Genomic DNA, 23,157 nt, shown 5'->3' on the forward strand with positions numbered 1-23,157 from the left:
ATGTTAAAGCCTGTTCGACGCGGAATGATCATGAAGGTGGCACAGCGTCGCACAATTTTTTACGTAACGTTAGTTCTTACGCGAAAAGTACTGAGGAATGTGGGCGATCGCCGAGACGGTGCCAACACAGTCTCAATATTCGAGCTGTCGTGAGGAAAGAACAGTAGGGCCGGCAAGTGACGCAAGCGCCAAACGCGTCGCAGAGCGGCTTTGGGCACGAGAGTATGCGCACAATCGTGACAAGGTGGTTAGACCATGGGGCTGTTGTGTTCGAAGGCAATGCTTCGACTGCACTGTCGGTCTTGCATTTCTTTATATTACAGAGGTCTAAAGTGAGCCCAGACAGGAGCCACCTACCTAGCCACCGCGGAGTGCTTGTAATGAAGCAAAGGTTTCGCATTAAAAAAATAAAATGAAACAAAAATACCAAATGGTGTCTCGCGGGAGCCCTGAAAATATGTTCGGATTTGCGTTTAATGCAAGAGAGAAATTGTACCGCACTGTTTCTGGGTGCCAACAGGTTGTTAAATTGCTGCAGTTTTATGATCAGATCGTAATCTCAGACCTAACCGACAGGACTCATAAGTTCAAGAGACGTGTGGAAGAGGCTAGAGAGAGGAGCGGATAACAAAGGAAAAAAAATAATATTGAAAGTAAACAGATGCTAAAAGGGCAAAAAGAAAGAAATAAGCGAGTAGTGGAACGTGCGCAGCATAAACGCTAGCGGAATGCTAAAAGCACGAATCAGGATCGTGCCCCTCGGCGTGCCGTTTATAAGTTTCTTCTTTATCTCCTCCCAGCCTTCCTCTTTCCCACTGCGCTTTGGGGATATTCGTTTTCTTATTCGCTCGCCTGCCCGAAGGGTCCGCTTCCTTAGCGTGCAGTATACGTTCTTATTCTTCACTTGCTGGGATCCGAAATCACCCGGACTTGACAGGAAATCGACCGAGCATTTATAGAAGCAGCAGACTCGCAGGGCGGGGCATGTTCCAAACGCTCATTACCTTCTCTTGCTTGCGTCTCGTCTCGTTACTGCAGCTGTTTCCTTGGCTCGTAGCTTTTCTTTATTTTATGCTTTTACTTTGCGAACTCAGTACCATTACCTCCGCTTCACTGCAAGAGCGTCGTAGCTGCGCGAAGGACAACAAGGCCTTGCAGATGCCTCAAGTTTTACCGGATCGCCCCGTTTGATTCCGCCTGACTTTATCTTTCTTTTTTTTCGCTTCCTACAGCAGGATATGCTTGAGACTGGAAGGCAGCTTTGTTTGACTCTTTGGTGCGCTTCCACTGTCTTATCAGCGATTCTCTAGGAATTCCGTCCATGGGAGCCGCGCTGCGAGAAATGCGTCTATTTAAATTCCCCGCATACCCTGTCACAAAGGGCAAGGAACGCTGCTATAATTTATTTTAATGTGAATAACTGTCGTTGCCTCTTTCCCCCGTGTTCATAGTTAATCGGGGACCGGCAAGGAACGTGCTCTTTTGTTCCTACATTCCCCATTCGTTCGTTCGTTTGTTCGTTCGTTCGTCCGTCCGTGCGTGCGTGCGTGCGTGCGTGCGTTCGTTCGTTCGTTCGTTCGTTCGTTCGTTCGTGCGTGCGTGCGTGCGTGCGTTCGTTCGTTCGCTCGCTCGCTCGTTCGTTCGTTCGTTCGTTCGTTCGTTCGTTCGTTCGTTCGTTCGTTCGTTCGTGCGTGCGTGCACGCGTGCGTGCGTGCGTGCATGCGTGCGTGCGTGCGTTCGTTCATTCGTTCGTTCGTTCGTTCGTTCGTTCGTTCGTTCGTTCGTTCGTTCGTTCGTTCGTTCGTTCCTTCGTTCGTTCGTTCGTTCGTTCGTTCGTTCGTTCTTTCGATCGTTCGTTCGTTCGTTCGCTCGCTCGCTCGCTCGCTCGTTCGTTCGTTCGTTCGTTCGTTCGTTCGTTCGTTCGTTCGTTCGTTCGTTCGTTCGTTCGTTCGTTCGTGCGTGCGTGCGTGCACGCGTGCGTGCGTGCGTGCATGCGTGCGTGCGTTCGTTCGTTCGTTCGTTCGTTCGTTCGTTCGTTCGTTCGTTCGTTCGTTCGTTCGTTCGTTCGTTCGTTCGTTCGTCCGTCCGTCCGTCCGTCCGTCCGTCAGTTCGTTCGTTCGTTCGTTCGTTCGTTCGTTCGTTCGTTCGTTCGTTCGTTCGTTCGTCCGTCCGTCCGTCCGTCCGTCAGTTCGTTCGTTCGTTCGTTCGTTCGTTCGTTCGTTCGTTCGTTCGTTCGTTCGTCCGTCCGTCCGTCCGTCCGTCCGTCCGTCAGTTCGTTCGTTCGTTCGTTCGTTCGTTCGTTCGTTCGTGCGTGCGTGCGTGCGTGCGTGCGCGCGCGCGTTCGTTCGTTCGTTCGTTCGTTCGTTCGTTCGTTCGTTCGTTCGCTCGCTCGCTCGCTCGCTCGTTCGTTCGTTCGTTCGTTCGTTCGTTCGTTCGTTCGTTCGTTCGTTCGTTCGTGCGTGCGTGCGTGCGTGCGTGTGTTCGTTCGTTCGTTCGTTCGTTCGTTCGTTCGTTCGTTCGTTCGTTCGTCCGTCCGTCCGTCCGTCCGTCCGTCCGTCCGTCCGTCCGTCCGTCCGTCCGTCCGTCCGTCCGTCAGTTCGTTCGTTCGTTCGTTCGTTCGTTCGTTCGTTCGTTCGTTCGTTCGTTCGTTCGTTCGTTCGTTCGTTCGTTCGTTCGTTCGTTCGTTCGTGCGTGCGTGCGTGCGTGCGTGCGTGCGTGCGCGCGCGCGTTCGTTCGTTCGTTCGTTCGTTCGTTCGTTCGTTCGTTCGTTCGTTCGTTCGTTCGTTCGTTCGTTCGTGCTTGCGTGCACGCGTGCGTGCGTGCATGCGTGCGTGCGTTCGTTCGTTCGTTCGTTCGTTCGTTCGTTCGTTCGTTCGTTCGTTCGTTCGTTCGTTCGTTCGTTCGTTCGCCCGTTCGTTCGCCCGTTCGTTCGCCCGTTCGTTCGTTCGTTCGTTCGTTCGTTCGTTCGTTCGTTCGTTCGTTCGTTCGTTCGTTCGTTCGTTCGTTCGTTCGTTCGTTCGTTCTATTCGCTTACGCTGAGAATTATCGTCAATGGTTACTGCAGAATTACTGTTCTATTCTCTTTCTTTCATTTTCTCTGCGGGTAGCTTTTCTTGCCTCTTTCACTCGTTTACTCTGTGGTCGGAGGTGGCTGACCTTACGCCATCGATACAATTAGGCGCCGATACGATCGGCGCATGCTCTCGCACAAGCGATTTGCGAGAGCGTTTGTCATAGAATGGAAACTATCATAACTCTGTGATAGGCACATGTCGTCCACCTACACCATCGCTACATGTACGTGCTGGTTAACTAATCCATTCTCAGCGGATATTACGCAATGAAAGAACGAACGTTACCTAAATATTCTCACTGCAACCAATATAAGCCTACAAGAGTATCATTCCGTTAACAAAGTGATATACAGCTGATAGCGTTAGGCTATTCGCTTACATGAAGAATCATCGTCGATGGTTACTGCAGATTTCTTTTTGTCTTGTTTGATCAGAGTTTTAACATCTCAAAAGAAGTGCCGGAAATTGTATAGTGGATGACTTTAGATTGATTTATAGCATTCGGGGTTCTTTTAACACGCGTAAAAACTGCAGAATAAACTACCGTTTCTTGCACTGTGTTCCAATTGTAGTGTGGTTGCTGCAGCCTGGTATTGAACCCACGACCTCGGCGCTCATTACCAGAATGCCACAGTCGCTGAGTTACCGCGGCGGCTCTCGTTGTCTTAATTATATCACTAACATGCCGCGCTCCTCGTGGTCGTTATAGATATAAAAATAAAAGCGAGTGCTACAGGTAGATAGTGTTAAATGGAGTCTAGGTTGGAGGAAGTATGCCATCGGCTACTATGTATCAATTCTATGCAAAAAAGATTGCTTTAAAGATACATAGATAAGTAATGACAATAATAAGGACACTATAGCACGCGCACACAATCTTCGCTTTAATTTTTGTCGTACGAATTTGTGAGGTCTTCGGTTAAAAAAATGGCTGTGGCTTAGGTAAGGTTAAGCCCAGGATGCGAAGCATACTAGCCTTTATTTTAGTTGTTGAACCACTGTTTAGCTTAGTGAACTGCTGTTGCTTGGCTATATTTGGTTCGGCTAGACGAAGAAACAACTCATGCGTTACTCTGCTTCGCCTTGGACGCCCCGCATTGGACGCGGTGAGCGTCGAGCAACGCAGCGTTCGGCGCGGCAACGAAATGTGCGCCTGAGCAAGCGACGCACGCCTGAGTCTTAGAAACAGCTCGTTTCTAAGGCAACACCGCATTCACTAGAGGCGCTTTTGTACCGCTTTGAAGCATCGTACTCGTGGCTCAGTGGTAGCGTCTCCGTCTCACACTCCGGAGACCCTGGTTCGATTCCCACCCAGCCCATCTTGCAAGAGTTGAGCCAAAGCCACTTCTCCTCTGTCGTGACGTCACGGTGTCACGTGGTATTCAAGGCGACACCGCCGCGCCTGAGGAGCTGGGTTGAGCTCTCGTAATATGCTTCGCATAAAAGTAAGTTCAGGTTCAGCTTTGGCTATGCGGGGAACGAAGCTATACCTTGGCTGGCAATATTGATGATAATACCAATACTAAACATAAGTCTCCGTCCTAAACGAGAGAGAGAGAGAGAGAGAATGGAAGACGGAAAGGCAGGGAGGTTAACCAGACTGAGTCCAGTTTGCTACCGTACACGTGGGGAGGGGAAGAAGGGAGTGAAAGAGGGAGAGAGAGAACTTAGGTGTAGGGTGTCTATAGTCGGGCACTCAAGTCTGTTGCCCTCAGGTAGCGAAGAAGCGCTCGAACTGCTTTCTGGGCCAATGAACTGTGAGGCCAGGCTCCCAAGATCTTCGCTTCCGTAAATGGCCTGTCATCCAGTCTATTTAAGGCACACTGGAGAGTCTCACGTTGATTATCGAAGCGAGAACAGTGTCACAGAAGGTGATTGATGGTTTCTTCACAATTGCACTTAGCGCACATTGGTGAATCCGCCATTCCAATACAATAGCTGTAGGAGTTGGTGAATGCTACTCCTACCCACAGCCGACACAGCAGTGTTGCGTCACGTCGTGGAAGGTTCGCTGGTAATGTAAGTTTCAGTGATGGGTTGAGGCTGTGTAAACGACGCTTAGAGTTCTGTGGTGTATGCCAGCAACCTAACGTGATTGTACGAGCGAGACTGCGAAGCTCTCTTGCAGCGTCGACTCTGGATAAAGGTATGCGAGAGATTCAATAAAGGGAAACTGCGAATGAATTTTCACCACGCAGACGTCCGGTGGCGTCGAAGTATGGATTACAAGGTCTTTTTTTTTTTATATCCAGTCTGCTTAAATGTGTTTACGGCAGTCGGCAACTCAACACACTATCGTACTCAGCGGAATAACTTGATAAACACAGAAGCACAACAGTAGGTAAATCTCTGTTGAGTGAAATCCCTATTGTTGAAAGAAAATGTTGGAAACGAATAGCACTTATCTGATACACGTCACTTAGCAGATGCAATACAGTAGATTACTCTGCTATAATGTTGTGGCGAAGCCCAGTACAGCAAGTCATCGGTTATACTGTATAACGGCTGAGGGGCTTTTGTTCCTCCGTTTACTTGAATTTCAGGAAAGACAAGGAATAGTGTATAGAGTTAGAAACGCCCTAAAATTGTTCCCCAGGAGCGTCCGCTTGGTCCTTCACCCTGTTTCCTTGTTAGTTTACCAAAGGCAACGGATGGATTTGATGCCCCTTCAGCCGTCTCAGCACGTCCCCATACTTTAACATCATATTGGTACGAATAAATACCCCAAGGAAACCTCTCCCAGCTTGCCCTTCTTGCTTGCCTTCGCGTCCTCCTTCCCTGCGATTTGATCTGTTTGAATGCAATAAGGTATTCCGCATTAGGATATCGCCGAAGAATGCCCAATGCTTTGTTTTGTTTCTTTCGCGCCTGCCTACAGTCGTCGTTCCACCAGGGGACTCGTCTTTTGCCTGAGTTCCCGTTTGTCTGTAGGATGCATTTTTCTACTTCGTCTATTATAAAACCGGTAAAATGCGCTACTGCGTCATCTATGCTAAATGCATTGATAAAATCTTGTGATACATAAATAAACTTAATTCTTTAAAATGATTCCTGTTGGTAGATGATAGTTTCAACAAGGGGAATGTGGAGGGCATTCGTATTGCTGTATCAGATTTAGGGTTACAGGGGAGTGGTCACTTGCAAAAGGATGTCTTATTACACTCCATTCTAAATACGGAAAGATAGCCGCAGAGCCAATAGCTAAATCAATTGAAAAGTAGGAATTATGTTGGTCTCTGTAATACGTGGCCTCTCTTCTATTAAAGAGGCACGTACAAGAGGATACAAGAAAGTTTTCTATTAGCCGGCCTCTCGTATCGCAATGGGAGTCTCCCTGCAAAGTACTGCGAGTGTTAAAATCATCCACGAGCCCGTAAGGTTCTGGCAGTTGATCTATGAGGTCATAGAGATCTGTTTTTCGGAGTTGACAGGTGGTATTTACAGGTAACAAAGAGTAACCAAATAATTTAAAAGAACTACCCACACTGCCGCTGCTTCAAGGGGTGTCCGAAGGGCTACATGATGACAAGCAATATACTTCTTTGCGACGATCGCTAGCTGCACCACCGACCTCACGTCACGGTCCTTTCGGAAGATGGCGTATTACCGAAGAAGGCTTTTGTGAATAGAGTTTAGGTGTGTATCTTGAACACACAGCAACTTTTGGTTATGTTTATATAGCAGTTATCTAACATCAACGAGAATGTGGAGGAGACCTCCACATTCCACTTTGTGTAGCAATAGTGATAGCTTTTATTGTTGTGTGCTTAAGAGCGGAAAACTATGTCAGCCCACCGGGCCCTTTCCAGGCCTCCTGATGCGGGGTTTGTCATTCTTGGCGCCCTCCAGGGAGCTGCGACGATCTTTCGGCATCTGGCATGCCGATGCAGTTTATGTATCCATCGCCTCGGCCGAAGCGGTAGATGCCCAGTCGCGCGGCGCGCTTGCTGGTGTTTTCGGTTTCTCTGATCGAGCAAATGGCTTTGAGCTTGCAGGCACAAAGGCCTGCTGGCTCTTCTTCGTAGGTGGCGGAGCAGCGCAGGCTGTTTCCTCTGTGGGGCTGGTGGCGCCAGCCCACAGAGGAAACAAACCAAAACACCTCAATTTATACCGCAATCCAAAACAAAAAGTGATTGCGCCCGTGTTTGAATCGCTTATTTTTTTTTTCAAACTTCATGCTTCCATAACTAGCCTAAGGCTAAGTATCCAGACGTTGTCACATGCCAGTCTTGTATATTGATCTGAATAAAGTTATTATTATTACATATATATAAAAGAAATAACGCACCATTAGACGCGGGAGAGTCCAACCCTCGTGTGCTCGGATACGTGGTGTCGCAACACACCAAAAGCCTACTGACGCAGACTCCCATGCGGGGTTTTATTGAGCGATTGGAAATAATCACATTGATAATAATGGTCCGAAATAAATGTCTTTGCGTTTTTAAAAAGTAGAGTCCCTTAGAGATTTAGGCCAACAAAGACAAATAATGCTCGGTATAAATAAAGCCACAAGCATGAATCTCAGACATATTCATGTAATAGCCATCATCCACACGGTATCTGAATGATCGAGCGTCGCCGTTCCTTCTAGTAAATTTTGTGGGAAAATATGCCGCAAGGTTATGTCGTCAACGTTTTCGCTTCCAGAGTAGGCCTGTTGTTCCTTGATATATAAAGAAATGTAAAGAAGAATACAACGACTTTCTGTTGCTCAGCTCGGTGTCGAAGGTGCATTGTGCCTCCGTATGCTCGCATTCCAACCCCGACTAACAAATTAAGCTATGACAGTGAAAAAACTAAAACACTTTCCCCAGAACAAGAGGCGTCAACAAAAGCATACAATGCGGCGATAACTACCGCCACAAACGCGTTCACGGTCACGTGTTACCTGTCAAAAGAAGAACGGGACATAGAAAAGAGTGGTTCGAAGTTTCACATCACGGTCTCCTGTCTTATTTTTCCAACTCGTTCTTGCTTAGGATCTTCACTCTTGCCGCTTTTACTCCTCTGCCTCTTTTTTGTTCTAATTTCTGGCAGGCCTCCGAAAGGTGTAGTACAAACCGCCCTGCTATTCTGCACACTCACAGTTTCACATTCTTCGTCCTTCTTAGGTTGAATTTTTTATCATTTTTATTTATTATCGCTGAGCCGTTGAGGCTGGCTTACGCTTCGAAAGCCGCTGTTCAAAACACAACAGGAATGATGATATCGATAATGATGAATCCGTATTTAATTGCACAAACCCACTGTGAGGGATAGCGACAATGTCTATGATCCGGGTTTCGTCATCATCTCCCTTTATGGCATTCCACACCCTTCAGTTTTCTTTCTTTCTTTCTTGCTCACTATTCTCTCCAGGTCATATTTCTGTACTGCGTCATAAATATGCTATCAGTATAAGTATCTTTTTTTTCCTTTCTTAAGTTCTTGGTCATGGAAAGAAGGTCGACAAAGGTACATAGGAAAAGACATGATTAACTGTGGTTGCACAAATTTATTCAGGGGTAGAATGGTAGCTTTGCTTTCACTTTTCATTTCAGTGAAATCGACCTTTCGCATTTTTAATGAACGCGGTGCTTGATTTCTCCTTTATCGATATATATTGAACAATTTTGTTCCAATTAGTCTGACTGCTCAGTGGCGTACTGTTCTTGTTTTTACAATGTTTCTTTTTGCATTTTGCATTTCTCGTTTTATAATAACCATTTCACTTTTGCTACCTTCTGACACCCGCTTCTCAGCCTATCTCCCATAGTGGGCACGTGACATAGGCGAGAATCATCATAAATATTATCATCAATATCAAGGGACCTCATCGACACAAATTTTGCGACAAGAGGACTTGTCAAGGGGACAAGTCAAGGGAACTTGTGAGGTGAACCCCTGACGAAGGCAAAACGTTGGCTTCTGTGACCTAGTTTGTTCGCACGCTATTCACCAAATCAAAAGGTCCGGTGTTTGGTTCGGTAATAACGTTTTGGCTAATGCACTAGCTCATCAAGTGGCAGCACTCGATCGGGGAAGCCACCGCATTGGCTTAGCGGCTATGGCGTTGCCCTCTTAAGTACGAGGTCCCGAATTCGGTTCCCTGCCGCGGCGGCCGCATTTTAAGGGGGCTCATTGCAAAAACGCTCACGTACTTGGATTTAGATGCACGTAAAAGAAACACAGATGATCATAATTAATCCGGAGTTCCCCGGTATACGGTGTAACTCATAATCTCATCGTGGTCATATCATAATCATATTGTTTTGACGCATAAAGCCGCAAAATTTAATTAATTAATTTTACTGGATAACGGATCATGTGTGTCACGTAGTTTATTCGGTCTTTTTAATTCAATATATTGATTGTCTGACGGCCGGTGTTACACTAGTAACTCCAGTGAGTTCCCATACCAGGGCTATCTCGGTCCGCTTCAATTTATATTCAGGGTGTCCCACGTAACTTTAGCCAAACCAAAAATATGCGAATGCCACGTAGCTGGACAGAACCAAGGTAATGTTGTTTGCCGTCACTTGAAGATCCTCAGATGATTTTTTTTCACTCTGCCTAAATACATAACCAGTCGTAATTGATTAAGCAACTTCTCAAATATAATTAGATGAAAAGTGTCAATGAGAAAGTTGTAGAGCGACATCAAAGACTGCCGATACAGCTTTCTGTTGCTCAATACGCGCTACATAAAAGTGTTTTTCCGAGCGCGAATGAAGCCCGCCAATACTCGCAAAGTGCCTCGAGCGGCCAGTCGCGCGGCAATTTTGCGTGCTTCTGTCACGCTCGGCTAAACACTTTTATGTACGACGTACTGCGCAATCTAAAGCTGTATCGGGGAGTTTCCATGCTGCTCTACAGTTGTCTCATTGACACTTTTCATCTAATTATAATAATTTGATAAGATTATTAATGAATTAGGACTGATTATGCAGTTAGGTAGCATGAAAAAAATAATCTCAGCATATCCAAGCGACGGAAAACAACATCAGCTTAGTTCTGTCCAGCTACGTGGTTTTCGCATATATTTAATCTTTGGCTAAGGTTACCTGGGGCACCCTGTATACCGGAATTAAAGGAGGCGCTCAGACACACCCGCACGCACACACAGTTGTATTTTCCGAAATGGCGCAAGTGGCCAGGAGTGGAGTGCATGACCTCATGCGCAGCACCAAAGCTCCGTATCATTTGCTATGCTATTTTTTTTTAAATCTAGGCACACTGGACCAGCTTAGGGTTCATTAGTCGGATTTATTTCGCAAAACGAGAGCACTTTCGCTCCTTCTTGAAGATGCGCTCTTCCTTAACTTTAACCTTCTCCTTCGCGACTACCTTTATCCAGGGGGAAATGAGGTCTCCTTATTCGTGATGTGCAAAGCGATCTCGACCGTCTTGAAGAAAGATGAATAAAACCGTGGCATTGAGAGAGGAAAAACGAAGACGGCCAACGCGAGTACCGCAGGCAAAAACAATGTCCGGTGACCACTCGCAACTTCCCCAACTCTGATGAAGACCCTCCGGCGCTTTGCGGTTCCAAGCCTTAGCCGGGACTTCTTCTTTTCTTCTTCTCTCTTTTTTTTCCTGCGCTGCACGACGTCTCGTTTTCCGGGTTCCATCTGAGTTTCATGCCTTCTCAGGCGAAATCAAGAGCAGTGCCTCGGGACTCCAATAACCCCGCGACTGAGGAAATATAACCTCCTCTTCCAGGATCACTTTTGCTTTCAGGAAACTCTTTTCCGGTGGTATAGCGACAGCTTCAGGACCATTTGAACGCAAATGCAACACTTTTTCTTAGTCGTATCAGCGCTACCTGTTTGCTTCCTTTGAGTTCGGAAAAGGCGAGTGGGAAAAAAAATGAAGAGACCAACTGACTTCTGCCATTTCTACGGCTCCACACTCATTTACCGCGACAGCGGCAGGCTGTGACAGCTGACACCGCCATTGTTAGTGTTCGTTCGTCCTCGAAACATTACGCCTACAGACGAGAGTGATTGGCCATGCAGAGGCACATAATACTGTCGGACAACAAGAGAGAAACAGCAATAACGGTGGGGAAATGAGCGTAGACTGCGGCTTGGCTGCGCAAAATAATACACAGATCCAACCATGCTCGAATCTGTGTGAAGCAAACTCATCCTAAAGCAAATAATTAAATGCTGCGCCTATACAAGTGAAATCAGTGCGTACAGTTGATGTTATCTTCAATCTGTGTTACGTTTAATCTCATGCAACGTTCACGCACTGCAAACGTCACGATCTAGTGCTGTGCAACGATTATGTTTTTGCCCCACACTGTTCGCAAGCTATGCCTAAACGCAATCATCAGTTCAGATTGACGACGGACGGACGGACGGACGGATGAATGTTATGAGCGTCACCTTTAGAAGGGGGTGGTGGGTTGCGCCACCAAGATCTTGCTGTTATACTGCCCAATGTCCTAGCTAGGTTAAAAAACGAAAAAGAAATAAGAAACACGACCAACACCCACAACCAAATTTTCTGAACCCCTATAGTGAACTTTGATTTTGTGCGTCTACGATTTTGTCGCTTCCCTACTTCCACGAATCTTCCAATCGCCTCTTACTAATCTCTATTGCGGATATGTTTACTTTTCTCCTACTCTCGCTGCACCCAAGTGCTTTAATGAAGCCTGTGGTGCCGAAATCTACCGTTGGGAAGATGTCTTCACATTATAATAAAATATGCTCCATAGTTTCCCTAGCTTTACCGCAGCAAGCACATGCTTCTTCTTCTTTCTTATATCTCGCTTTGTAGTTGCGTGTTCTCTGCATCCCGATATCGCTTAGAAAAGTAAGGAGCTTCCCTTTGAGTTATCATAAATTCTTTCTTTCCTGATTTCGTTTCTTCCTCTTAAGTAGTTACTCATGGCAGGTTTCTTTTGCATTGCCGACACCCATGAGACTATTTCAGCCTCTCTGACTTACCGCTTGACGTTCTTTGTTGCTGTGTTGCTCACTCTACGGGCCGCGTACTTGCTGCTAAGCTTCCTAGTTTTTTGCCTCCACTGTAAATCAATGTCTTTCCTGTACAGATACCGCAACACTCTCCCAGCCCATTTACTTTCTTCCACATTCCTCAGTCGTTCTTCATAATCAATTTTACTGTGAGCTTGCCTCACTTCAAAACTAGTCCAGCCCATATCACCCTGCACAGCTTCATTTGTAGCCTTCCCGTGAGCGCCTAGTACGAGGCGTCCCACTGACCTTTGGTTCCCATCAAGCCCTGCTTGTACCCACGATTTCAAGCGAACAATCGCATTTCCAAAAGTAAGTCCTGGAACCATTACACCTTTCCTCATACCCCGGAGCACCTCGTACCTGTTGTGTCCCCATTCCGTTCCTTCATTATGGCTGCATTTCTTTTCCCCTCTACTGTTATAGTGTTTTCCTGTGTTTCCTTATATCTATTGCCTTCATTTATCCATATACCAAGGTATTTATATCCCTCTACCCGAGTATTTACTGGCCCTGCATTGCCACTGTCTGTTCACTGTTACATTGAACACCGTACCACCTGATTTTTCTAACACTAAATTTCAAACCTAAATTTCTCGCCTTTATGTCCACAGATATTCGCCAGACGTTTAAAATAACGGTTATTGTTAGCTAGCAACGCAATGTCGTACGCATAAAATAAACCTGCAAGCTGCTGCTCTACTACTGTGCCCAACTGTTTCTATGAAAGATTAAACCCGATATTACTTCCTTCCAGCGCCCTCTCCATCCTCATCGTAAACATCGTACATCGTAAACAGCAGTGCAGATAAAGGGTACCTCTGCCTCAGTTCTTTGTTGACATAAACTTTCTCCTCATTCCTCATCCCTTCCCATTCAACGGAAACGGTATTTTCTAAGTAAATCTCTCTCAAAAGCTGTAAACAATCGTCACCTAAGCCTTCCCCTGCCAGAATATCCCACGAAATGTTGTGGTCTACGTTGTCATGCGGTGTTGTAATGTCTAAAAAGGCCACATGTAACGGGCTGCTTTCTACTCTTCATATTTCAATGCACTGAGTAACAACGAATAAGTTGCCACCCAAACGCCTACCTTTTCCGAAGCCATTTTGCAGTTGTCCCAAAATGCCATTATTCTCTAACCATGCTTGCAGCTTTAATTTGATTGCCTGCATTGCTAGCCTGTTATCACCGATGTAATGGTTAACGGTCTGTACGAGTGATTCTATCTTTCTCCCCTTTACCTTTATAAATTAATATAATTCTACTTTGTCGCAAACTGTTTGGTATTCATCTATCTTTTAATGTATTTTCCACTGCTTTCACCAGAGCTTCCTTAATTCTTCTAGGTCCTAGTTCATTAATTAGCCTAACGGGACACTCGTATAGCCTTGTGGCTGTGCGCTTAGAAATGTTCTCTTCGGCACTCTTCCAGTTGAAATTTGTCAGCACCAGCTCCTTTTCCTTCTGGTTCTCTTTGATGCTCTTTTTTTTTGTCAAATACAACCTCGTCATGGCCTTGGATAGATGCGGCTGTTATTTTTCGGATGTACTTTAATGCCGCTTCCCTTTCCTGTTTCTTTCCATCTTCGTCCAGGATATGTTGTTTTATTGTTGTTGACTTCTTGCCTAATAATTTTATGTGGTTCCGAAATATTCTAGGTGCGGCCTTCTTTTTCTAACGTATTTCTGGCAACCAACGTTCACTTTCACCTTTTATCTTTGCTTGCATCAGTATTTGATCCATAGAGTTTTTCTCCCGGTATATTTCCCATTTACTGGCTACTTCAGCCTGCGACAACTGCGCCTTCTTTGCTTGCCTGTGCTCTCGGAATGGTTTCTGTCGTTCCGCGATCGCTTCTCGTATTTCTTCACGTCGGGCACTGCTAGCAACGCCACCTTGCGGAAGCGTGAATGAACACGTGAACAGCTGATGGAATAGTGTCCTGGCCGTCATCTGACTTACGTGAAGCGCATGACAAAAGGCTGGAGGAGGAATATATTAAATCTTGTTTTATCGACGAAAATTCGAGGTACACTCGGCGGATGGGGGAGGAGCAGTGACAGGAAAGCTGTACGCGATCGATTTCTCCGAAGAGCTGCCTCCTTGCAATTCCAATCACGTCGTCACTGTCCGCTACAACAACAACAACAACAACAACACCAACAGACTGGAGCACTCTGCCTTCCATCATCGTTGCCATCCCCCATTCATCTGTCTTAGGGTACAAGCTGACAAGAATCTCTGGATGACTAGCTGGTCAACATCGTTTTCATTTTGTTCTGTTCACATCGCTTATGTAACAGCTGCGCCGAGAAAAAATTGACAAAACAAAGGTCGTCCGGCAAGACAGTAGCGATGATGACTTCAATACGCTATCGTTGAGGTCGCGGATTCAATTCCGACCACGGCGGCTGCATTACGATGAGGCCGGAATACGAAAACGCCTGTGTACGTAGATTTAGGTGCGCGTTACGCCAACGTGATCAAAATTCATCTGGCATCTCCCAATGTGGCGTGCCTCAAGATCAGATTGTGGCTTACGCACGAATTACCATAAAACTTAATTTTCAAACCCGGCCTAACGGTAAAGACGGGGACGCTAGTTGCGTACTTTTAACTGTTGTCACAGTAAACGAGAAGGCACTGACATTTCTTTTAGAAATTAAACAAAATGCGCATGCAGAAAAAAAAACAATTAGGCACAGACCACATTACATTGTAGATAGGTAACAAGCCAGATCGAACAGGGGAACACTTCGTGTCGTAAGTAAATCACCGCCGAAAGCATAATGAAGTGAGTGACCCTCTTGTACAGAGCAGTTAGTGTTTACATTGGAGAAACCCATCGACGTTTATGCTGCTCACTATCGGACCATGTTCTCGAATTTTGATGATGTCCTTCTGATGCTTAGTAGCGGAGTCAGTTTTAAATGAATGAGATTGAAACACAGTACCGCACCTTGCTAATAGAAAACTTAATGCATTTATAATACGCGCAGGTAAGCTGTCTAACCTAAATATAATGAACCCAGATAAAGCAAATTATTCACTACATCGAGCACGTGAAACTAAATTACAAATACGCCTGTAAAATGAGCTCTTCATAACAAACTAGACATTGCATAAATTATCGAACTCGTGGCGCCCGCTGACAGCGCCATAAAGCCGATTGTACGTCAGTAGAGTTAACTTTATTGTTTTTTATACACGTCTTTTTTTCTTTTCTAGTATGTTTTTCGCTTTGGATGCGCTGCGGCAGTGCTTTGTGCCGATATTGCGGGAAGAGGACTGTAGAAGTTATATAACAAGCTCGCGCATGTAGAGAACATCGTTTTTAGTGACGCTAAGGAGCACCTTAAGGTGAAGGCAAATTCACTGTTCTCTCTACAGGTACTTTTGTTTACGTTAGATAGATTCCTTGATGTTTCTTTTTTTTTATCCACTTGAACTAGCCAAACCGCATTGAACGAATGCATCCCACATGTTAGTTGAAGCTCGTTAAAGGAGAGTTTGGGTATATCGAGTTACCTGACTTATCGAGCTATTTTTAGAGTTAGTCCCTTCCTTATATCCTGCTTCGGTGCACAGCCTCGTGCATATTATTTTTGTCAGTAGCGGTGTTCCCGCAGTAAAGTAACATGTACATTTATTTCATCTTTAGAGTATTTCACTTTGAAACTTCGAGATTTTTCAGCAATCAACTAGCAACGCTTTTCTTGAATAGGTCTTGGTAAATGGTACATACCTTAGTATAGATGGTGCCTTCATGCTTAGCCTACTGTCGGAGGAAGCCATCCTCGGCCCATGACCTGACACTGCAATTTCAATGCGTGCAACAAAAGTATTATTGAAGTTCCTGCAGGACACCAAGCTCGACGAGCGGCTCTAGCGAGGCAACTGTCTCATGTATACATAAGCACTCACCACTTCTCTTATCATCATCATCCATCCCAATACTTTCACTCCCCTTCCCTCTTCCCCAGTGCAGAGTAGCAGACTAGAGCGCACTAGCTCAGGTCGACCTCTCTGTCTTTCCTATCAATAAATTCTATCCATTCATTCATGCTTAGCCTAAAGTTAGGCATTTAGTATGAGTAAGTTTATAGCGAGAGCGCTTCTGCGCTCACCTTCCCAATCGGTTTGATGTCCGCCGGTGTCTATCCCTGAAATGTAGGTTTGAATGAATTAACGAATTCTGGGGTTTGACATGTCGAAACCATGATTTGATTATGAGGCACGCTGTAGTGGAGAACTCCGGATTAATTTTGACCACCAGGGGATACTGCCCCCATGCTAACGGGCAGAAGCGCCCACTGGCGTTTTTGCAGTTCGCCCCCATCGAAATGCAGCCGCCGGGGCTGGGATTTGATCCCGCGACTCCGTTCTCACTAAGCCGCTAAGCCACTGCGGCGGGTGAATGTAAGCGTACTTTTCCAGTATTTTATGAAGAAAATAAAACGCGGCCGTGTCTCGTAAGCATATTAACATCGCCCCAGAGATTGGCAGTCAAAGGTTCCACGTCTCAGCCATGTTCTTTTTTTAATCGTACAGGGTATTAATTGCAACGAGTGCAGCATCGTATGCCAGCGCACGCATCGCCATTTGTCTGCGTAATAATCTCAGTCGCTACACCGATGCTGCACTAAGGAATACCACCCCGGACAACACCGGACCGGCTTTCTAAGCGCTCGCTAATTAAACTTAATGCCTGACGCCAGGCTAGCCTGCTTATTCATAAACAAGCGCCGTCGTCAAATAATCCAGACAATGCCGGTGGCAAGGAGCGAAAGGCCGGACAGGAAGCCGAAGGAAGGAAGAGTCGTGGCTTTCGGTTTTCGTCCCGCGAGAGAACGCTACCTACAGAAAGGATGAATACTCAGAGTGGAGGCATAACGATGATGATAATGATGATGATGATGATTCTTGGTGCATACGCGTTGAGGCAAACAGGCTTCGGATTCAGGTGGCAGGAGGCAGCGTAAGAGAAATACTTATTCTAAGAGGAGAAACAAAAGATACAAAATGAAAGAGAGGACAAACAGGAATGGTTATGCAATGGCATACAATATGTACTAATTAAGGAATTTAAGGACCGCAATAATAAAGAAATTTCGAGAATTAATTTCAGTGAAATCAAGCTACCCGCCGTGGCGGTTTAATGGCTATTGCGTTGAGCTGCTGATCTTGAGGTCATAGGATCAAAAGCCCAGCCGTGGTGGGTGCACTTCGATTCGATGGAGGAAAAATGCGAAAACGCCCGTGTGTCATGTATTGGGCGCACGTTCAAGAAATCCCAGGTGGCAAAAATTCATCCGGAATCCCGCCACTGTGGCATGTCTCTGATCAGATCGTGATTTTGGCATGCAACACCCCAGAATTTAATTTTAAAAGTAAAGCTACCCAACATATCAGCACGGTAGTCGCTTTGTTGCAGCAAACATCACTGTACCTATAGCCTGGTATCGAGGCCCCAAGTGATAGTAGTGCAGGAATATTTAATCCTAGTACAATATAGCAGAGTGAATGGAATGTTATCGCTTTCTTTAGGAAAGAAGATTGCTTCTGCGTATCTGCGAGTGTTCGAAGCGGTTCGAGACTCAGTTGACATAATATTGTGCCAGATATTGGCGTCATCTGCTCCGAATTACGCAACTTTTCTTTAACGACTACTTTAAATTGTCCTCATTTCAGAGGTTCTATTTTTTTTTAATGTGTGTGTGACCGCTAGTTTCTCTTCCTCGCAGGTTTTGCTGTAGCAAGACGCCTGAGAGAAATTCGGACCGAATGGTTGGACGAAAGCATTCAGGTAAGAATGTTCCACCATCATAAAAATTAAATTTGGACTACGCTCTAACGCTACAGATACGTTTTGTGTGCTGGTCTAAGAGCATTTTGGGGAATTGGAATTTGTTGCTTGAAATTGAAACAACCCTCAAGAGGAGGCAGGGACAAAAGGCAATGAGTGCCCGACGAAGTTCCCCTACCTCGCAGAGTAGCAGCGAATTTAATAAATGAAATGCTGGGTATTACGCTCTAAAACGATGACCTGATTACGAGGCACGTGGTAGTGGAGGACTCCGGGCTAGATTTGACAACCTGGGGTTGTTTGGCGTGCACCATGTGCATCAATTAAACCCCTCGCTGCAACTACGACCTCCACTCGGACTTCCTCGACGTGAAGCTACGCTTCTCTGTCGCCTTTGGTTTGGAGTTGCCTTCACAAAGGCATACTCTAGATTAATTGGAGTGACCGACAGTGCAGCATGCCGGGTCTGCGGCACCGAAGAAAATATCGACCACCTGCTCTGGCGCTGTCCACGATATGGCCCAGAAAGACAACAACTTGCCAACGCTCTCCAAAAACGGGACAATCGGTCGCTTTCTGTGCAGGTGCTTCAGGAACACCGCCCCCGTCGCTCGTCGGCCCACAAAGCGGTGAACGCGCTTTCGTGCTTCTTGAGGGCGGTGGGTTTGTGCGAACGTCTGTGACTATTAATGCAATTTCTATTATTCCACACGCATCAGCGAACTCACCGCTAATTTCCTTCTTTCCTTCCCTCCTCTCTCTCCCTGTCATCTTTCTTTTCCCCTTTCCAATTCCGCTGGTGTAGTGTAGCCAACCGGACGTTTTTCTGGTTAACCTCCCTGCCTTCTGCTTTACTCTTCCTCCTCCTCTTCCTCCTGTATAGTGTACACGGGTGTGTACGCATTTCGCCCCCATCGAAATGAGGCCGCCGCAGCCGAGATTCGAGCCCGCAACTTCGGGCTTAGCAACGCAACACCAAAGCCACTATGCCACCACACAGGGTTATAGTATCACCAGTACAGCGCGCACAAGAAGAATGCAAATTAGGCAAGAACAATCGCTGCAACTCAGTGAAGAATATTTAGTCTTTCAATTTACAGCACAAGTTTAGCAGTTTCCTGAAAGAAATGGTCATTATGCAAAATGACCCACAATCAGCATAAATCACTTCCAAGATGCACATAAAAAAAAAACGTGTGCAGACGTAACGAAGCGTTAAAACCTGCTAAATAACGGGAAAAACATGTTAATAAGTAAGAAATGGTGTGCCCGATGCCAACAAAATACGCAGACCTACATTGCACATACTCCCACAGGGGCCAAGTCCCAGTGGTTTGAGCACGGCCATGTATAGCCATTTGGCATGCTGGAACAAAACAAAGAAACGCATGCAGAACAGGTGCAGCTGCGCAAAGAAACTCGCGGTGATCTGCTAAGCGGGGCGCGACAGCGTGATGCGAGGTTTCCTAAGCGTGAGACTTTAGACAAATCGAGTCATTGTTCTGGCATTCTCCGACGCAAGATATAAACAAGGGCATACGCGCTGATATTGAGTCATTTCCTGGCGTTTGATTATTATTACGTGGGATATTACGTGTAGACACAGGGAAGTGGCATCTACTGTAGTAGTCACCATCTACCGTGAAATGTCAATTAAGAAAAAAAGAGGATACCTAGCCTAACTTACGTTTTTCTTGTCGGTTCTAATTAAAAGTAGTCTTCAGATTTTCAAAGCCCACTGATTGAAATCGGCAGTACAGGTGCAACTTGACACTCAATATTAGGCCCACTTGTTTTATTCATCTGTGGGCATTATAGACCAAACGGCCTTACACCAGCCCCCGAGTACCGCTTTCCCGCTGATTACACAGCCATTTTTGTTTCACATGAGAATAGAGCATCATTATGTCGCGGGGTCGAATCCCGGCCATGGCGCCGCATTTCTATGGGGCCCAAATGCGACAACACCCATGTACAGTGAAAGCTCGTTAATTCGAACTTCAATAATTCGAATTTATGGATAATTCGAACTGTACGATTTGGTCCGGCCAAGCTCCACAGAAGTGTATGTATAAAAAAGTCTGTTAATTCGAACGCGAGAAGGTTCCCTCACGGATATTTCGAACTACGCTCGCCTGGCACACGGCCAGAGAAACGTGCCTACTGCCTACACACAAGGCTGTATTGCCTCCGAAACGGAGAGGACGGCGAGAGAAGGCAAAATCGGAAAAAAATCTAACCGACGCCGGGTCAGCCAGAAGGCAGCGGCAGCTGCCGCCTCTCCGTTCTACGTAACCTCCGAGACTTCAAGCCCGTTGCGAATCTCGGAGGCTTTGCAAATCTTGTACAGCTGCTAATGTTGTGCGGAGATGGCACGGCAAGCGCCATCGTAACACAGCGAATCAAGTACGTCGCAGCTGCGCTTGCAATCAAGAACCAACGAATCAGGGCCTTCGCCACCTACACATGTTCAGCGTCTTTGTCTCGGCAGTCTTCATCGGTTGTGCACGTTTACGTGCATTTAGGTGCACGTAAAAGAGCCCCAGGTGGTCTAAATTTCTCTCTCCAATGTTCACACATTTGCAAATACAAATGTTCACACATTTGCTCTCTCCAAGAGGTGCGTCTATGTTTTTAATACCGCGAATCATAAATGCCGCTATTTTCTTCACAATGCTATTTTATTCAGAAACGAAACTCGCCTTGTTATCGCAGCGTGACAGGCATGAACGGCATACAACAGGATAGCTTCCTAGAGCGGAATGTGGCGTTAGCAGTTCTTAGCTCTAATAATGAACTAGTGCTGCAAGTCACTCACTAACGTCATAGATTGGGCCAGTTGGTTCTGCACTGTGCAAAATATAACTGTCACTTGCAACAAGGACAGGACGTAGACGAAAAGACTTGAGATCTTAACAAAGCCTGGATTGAAGCTAGATATACCTGAAGATTGCTTCCGTTGGGTGAAGGAGAATACGTTTTCAGAGACATTGCTGCAGTTGCCACATCATGCTTACAATTTCTTATTTATTTGATTTTATCCCCATGTGCCTTGCAGCAAATCCTCGCGAGCAATTTTTTTTTAATGAACGAGGAGCAGTCTTTGTCGGCTTATCTTCCTTTTATATCTTTGGTTCATGTTGGGCTCTTACATGCTCGATTGTCAATTCACCTCGGGCAAACGATCGGCTCAAGTTATACCTGCACGTCACTGAGTTACGCTCTGCTAGGAGTTCTTCTTTTTGTTGTTGTTGTTGAGAACACTTTCTTTTGAACAAGTAAATATTTAAAGCCAACAAATCACCCTCGCGGAAGCACCTATACACTTGCTTATCGCCCTGAACTTCATTGGTTGCTTCTTTCCGAAGGGTCTTTGCAGTCGAATTCTATCTCTTACCAAACGACATCATCAGAGTTTTCCTCTATACTGACTGCATCTAAACCAAGAGCTCGGCGTTTTGTTGTGAAACGCGGATGCCGAACAAAAAGGTGGTCTTGTTTATATGCACGTTTGTGTTTCTTTTTCTGTTTTCTTGCGTATGTGGGAGTGAGCGGTGGTCACGTGGCCGTCTCTATAACCATCGCCTCACAAACACGCCAGGCAATGACGGTCAACAGCAGCAAAGTTTAAAAACAGATGCTCCTGGAAGCGTTGCACGATTGAACCGCGAAAGAGGGGTCCCATTCTTTACCAGGCGGCACCCTGCGGCTTGGAGGCCAATTTCCTCCTCCTAAGTTCAAGGTTGCGTTTCTCCATGATAGTTTTATCACCGGCCTCTATACGTGGTGTCGGTCTCCTCGGTTTACCTTCGCAAAGGTTGCCTTCCCAGCTGTGATGTTATCGTTGATGGCGCCAGAAGTGAAAGCGTCAGCAGTCCGTTTTGTTTCTGCTGCTTTCTCTCTCACCACAGACAGCGCAACGCCAGATTGCACTGACGCAGGACGTGACCGCACCGTCCAGCCGATGCTCGTGTTGTTGTTCCGCGCCCCTTCTATTTTACTTCTCCAGAAGTGACGACGCGTTGCGGGTCTCGGAGCCTGCGCCTTTAAACGCTGACCGAGCGAGGCAACGAATTGAACAATGACGCCCGTCTGTTTCACAATGTTCCAGCGCCCATTGTGTTTGGGATGAAATATAATGGCAGAAGCCTCTCACCGAACTAAGAAATAAATATCGCCTCTCGACGCTGTGTTCGCCCGGTTTTGCACAGCCCATTGTGTGTGCTCCAGAGAGACAGAAGCACACCATCGTGCTTAGACTTGTTCGTACTTGGACCTATGGCGGGCTCCCCGTAGCAGGTCACTGTGACATCAATACTCGAAAGAAGTTGGACATGTTTATCAATATTGTTTAAACTCTTCATCTCGAATAGCGCCGTTCTACGCAGGGATATCTTGCCTGTAGCATCGTAGTGGTTTATATTGAGTGACACTGTTACCTATAGGAGTTATCCCAAGTCACTTCAAGGTAAGTGCTTTCATTTGTGTCTGTTCGACGCAAGCACGTTGTCGCAGGCTGCGGAAAACGGGAGTTCATGGCCAAATTTCGGTGTGTCGTAAACAATTCCATCGTTTCGGTTAAGTCTTGTGCGTCGCAATAACCGCAAGAAAATGAGAAGATTGATTGCTTCTTCTTTTAAACCGATTGTGTGTATGCTATAGTTAGTGTATTCAGAAGAAAGGGTTTCGTATGTGTACTAGTAAATTTACGTCTTCCACTCCAAGATCTCGTCCTCAATAATAATTTTTGTTCATTTTATTTTGTAGAAACTCGCCTCAACTAGACCTACGTAGTCAACCTTAGAGTGCCGCTAGCTGGCTAGTTATGACATTACGAAGAGAAGCTCATAAGCGTAGCCATCAAATATTCGAAAAAAAAAATGTCGCACTTCCGATATTGCAATACACCCACCGTGGTTGCTCAGTGGCTATGGTGTTCGGCTTCTGAGCACGAGGTCGCGGGACCAAATGCCGGCCACGGCGGCCGCATTTCGCCGGGGCGAAATGCAAAAACACAGGTGTACTTAGACTTAGGTGCACGTTAAAGAACCCTAGGTGGACGAAATTTTCGGAGTCCTCCAGTACGGCGTGCCTCAAGATCAGAAAGTGGTTTTGGCACGTAAAACCCCATAATTTAATTTAATTTTAATATTGCAATACAGAAGCGTCATGCGAAAACGACAGCCAAGGCAGTAAAAGTTGCTTTGAAATTGTATTCTCATTAAGTAAAATGGTATTAAATCGTTTCTGTCACTCGACCCCCTTTGTGTCAATACGACGGCACAGCATCCCACCACAAGT

At 46.1% G+C, this 23,157-nt stretch overlaps 1 protein-coding gene across 3 annotated transcripts in view; it reads left to right on the forward strand.

Annotated features, from left to right (window-relative positions):
* Window positions 1-23,157, forward strand: part of LOC139059304 (dopamine D2-like receptor) — a 461,415-nt gene that overhangs the window by 188,664 nt on the left and 249,594 nt on the right. For 2 of the 3 annotated variants that reach the window (XM_070537507.1, XM_070537508.1), the window contains exon 3: window positions 17,795-17,856. The gene's annotated coding sequence lies outside the window, so the exon portion shown is untranslated. Of the gene's footprint in view, window positions 1-17,794; window positions 17,857-22,100; window positions 22,325-23,157 lie in introns of those variants that run through there. The other variant, XM_070537509.1, reaches the window with a different exon arrangement.

This window comes from Dermacentor albipictus, chromosome 4 (assembly GCF_038994185.2).
Source record: "Dermacentor albipictus isolate Rhodes 1998 colony chromosome 4, USDA_Dalb.pri_finalv2, whole genome shotgun sequence".
In the NCBI taxonomy this organism is placed as follows: Eukaryota; Metazoa; Arthropoda; class Arachnida; order Ixodida; family Ixodidae; genus Dermacentor; species Dermacentor albipictus.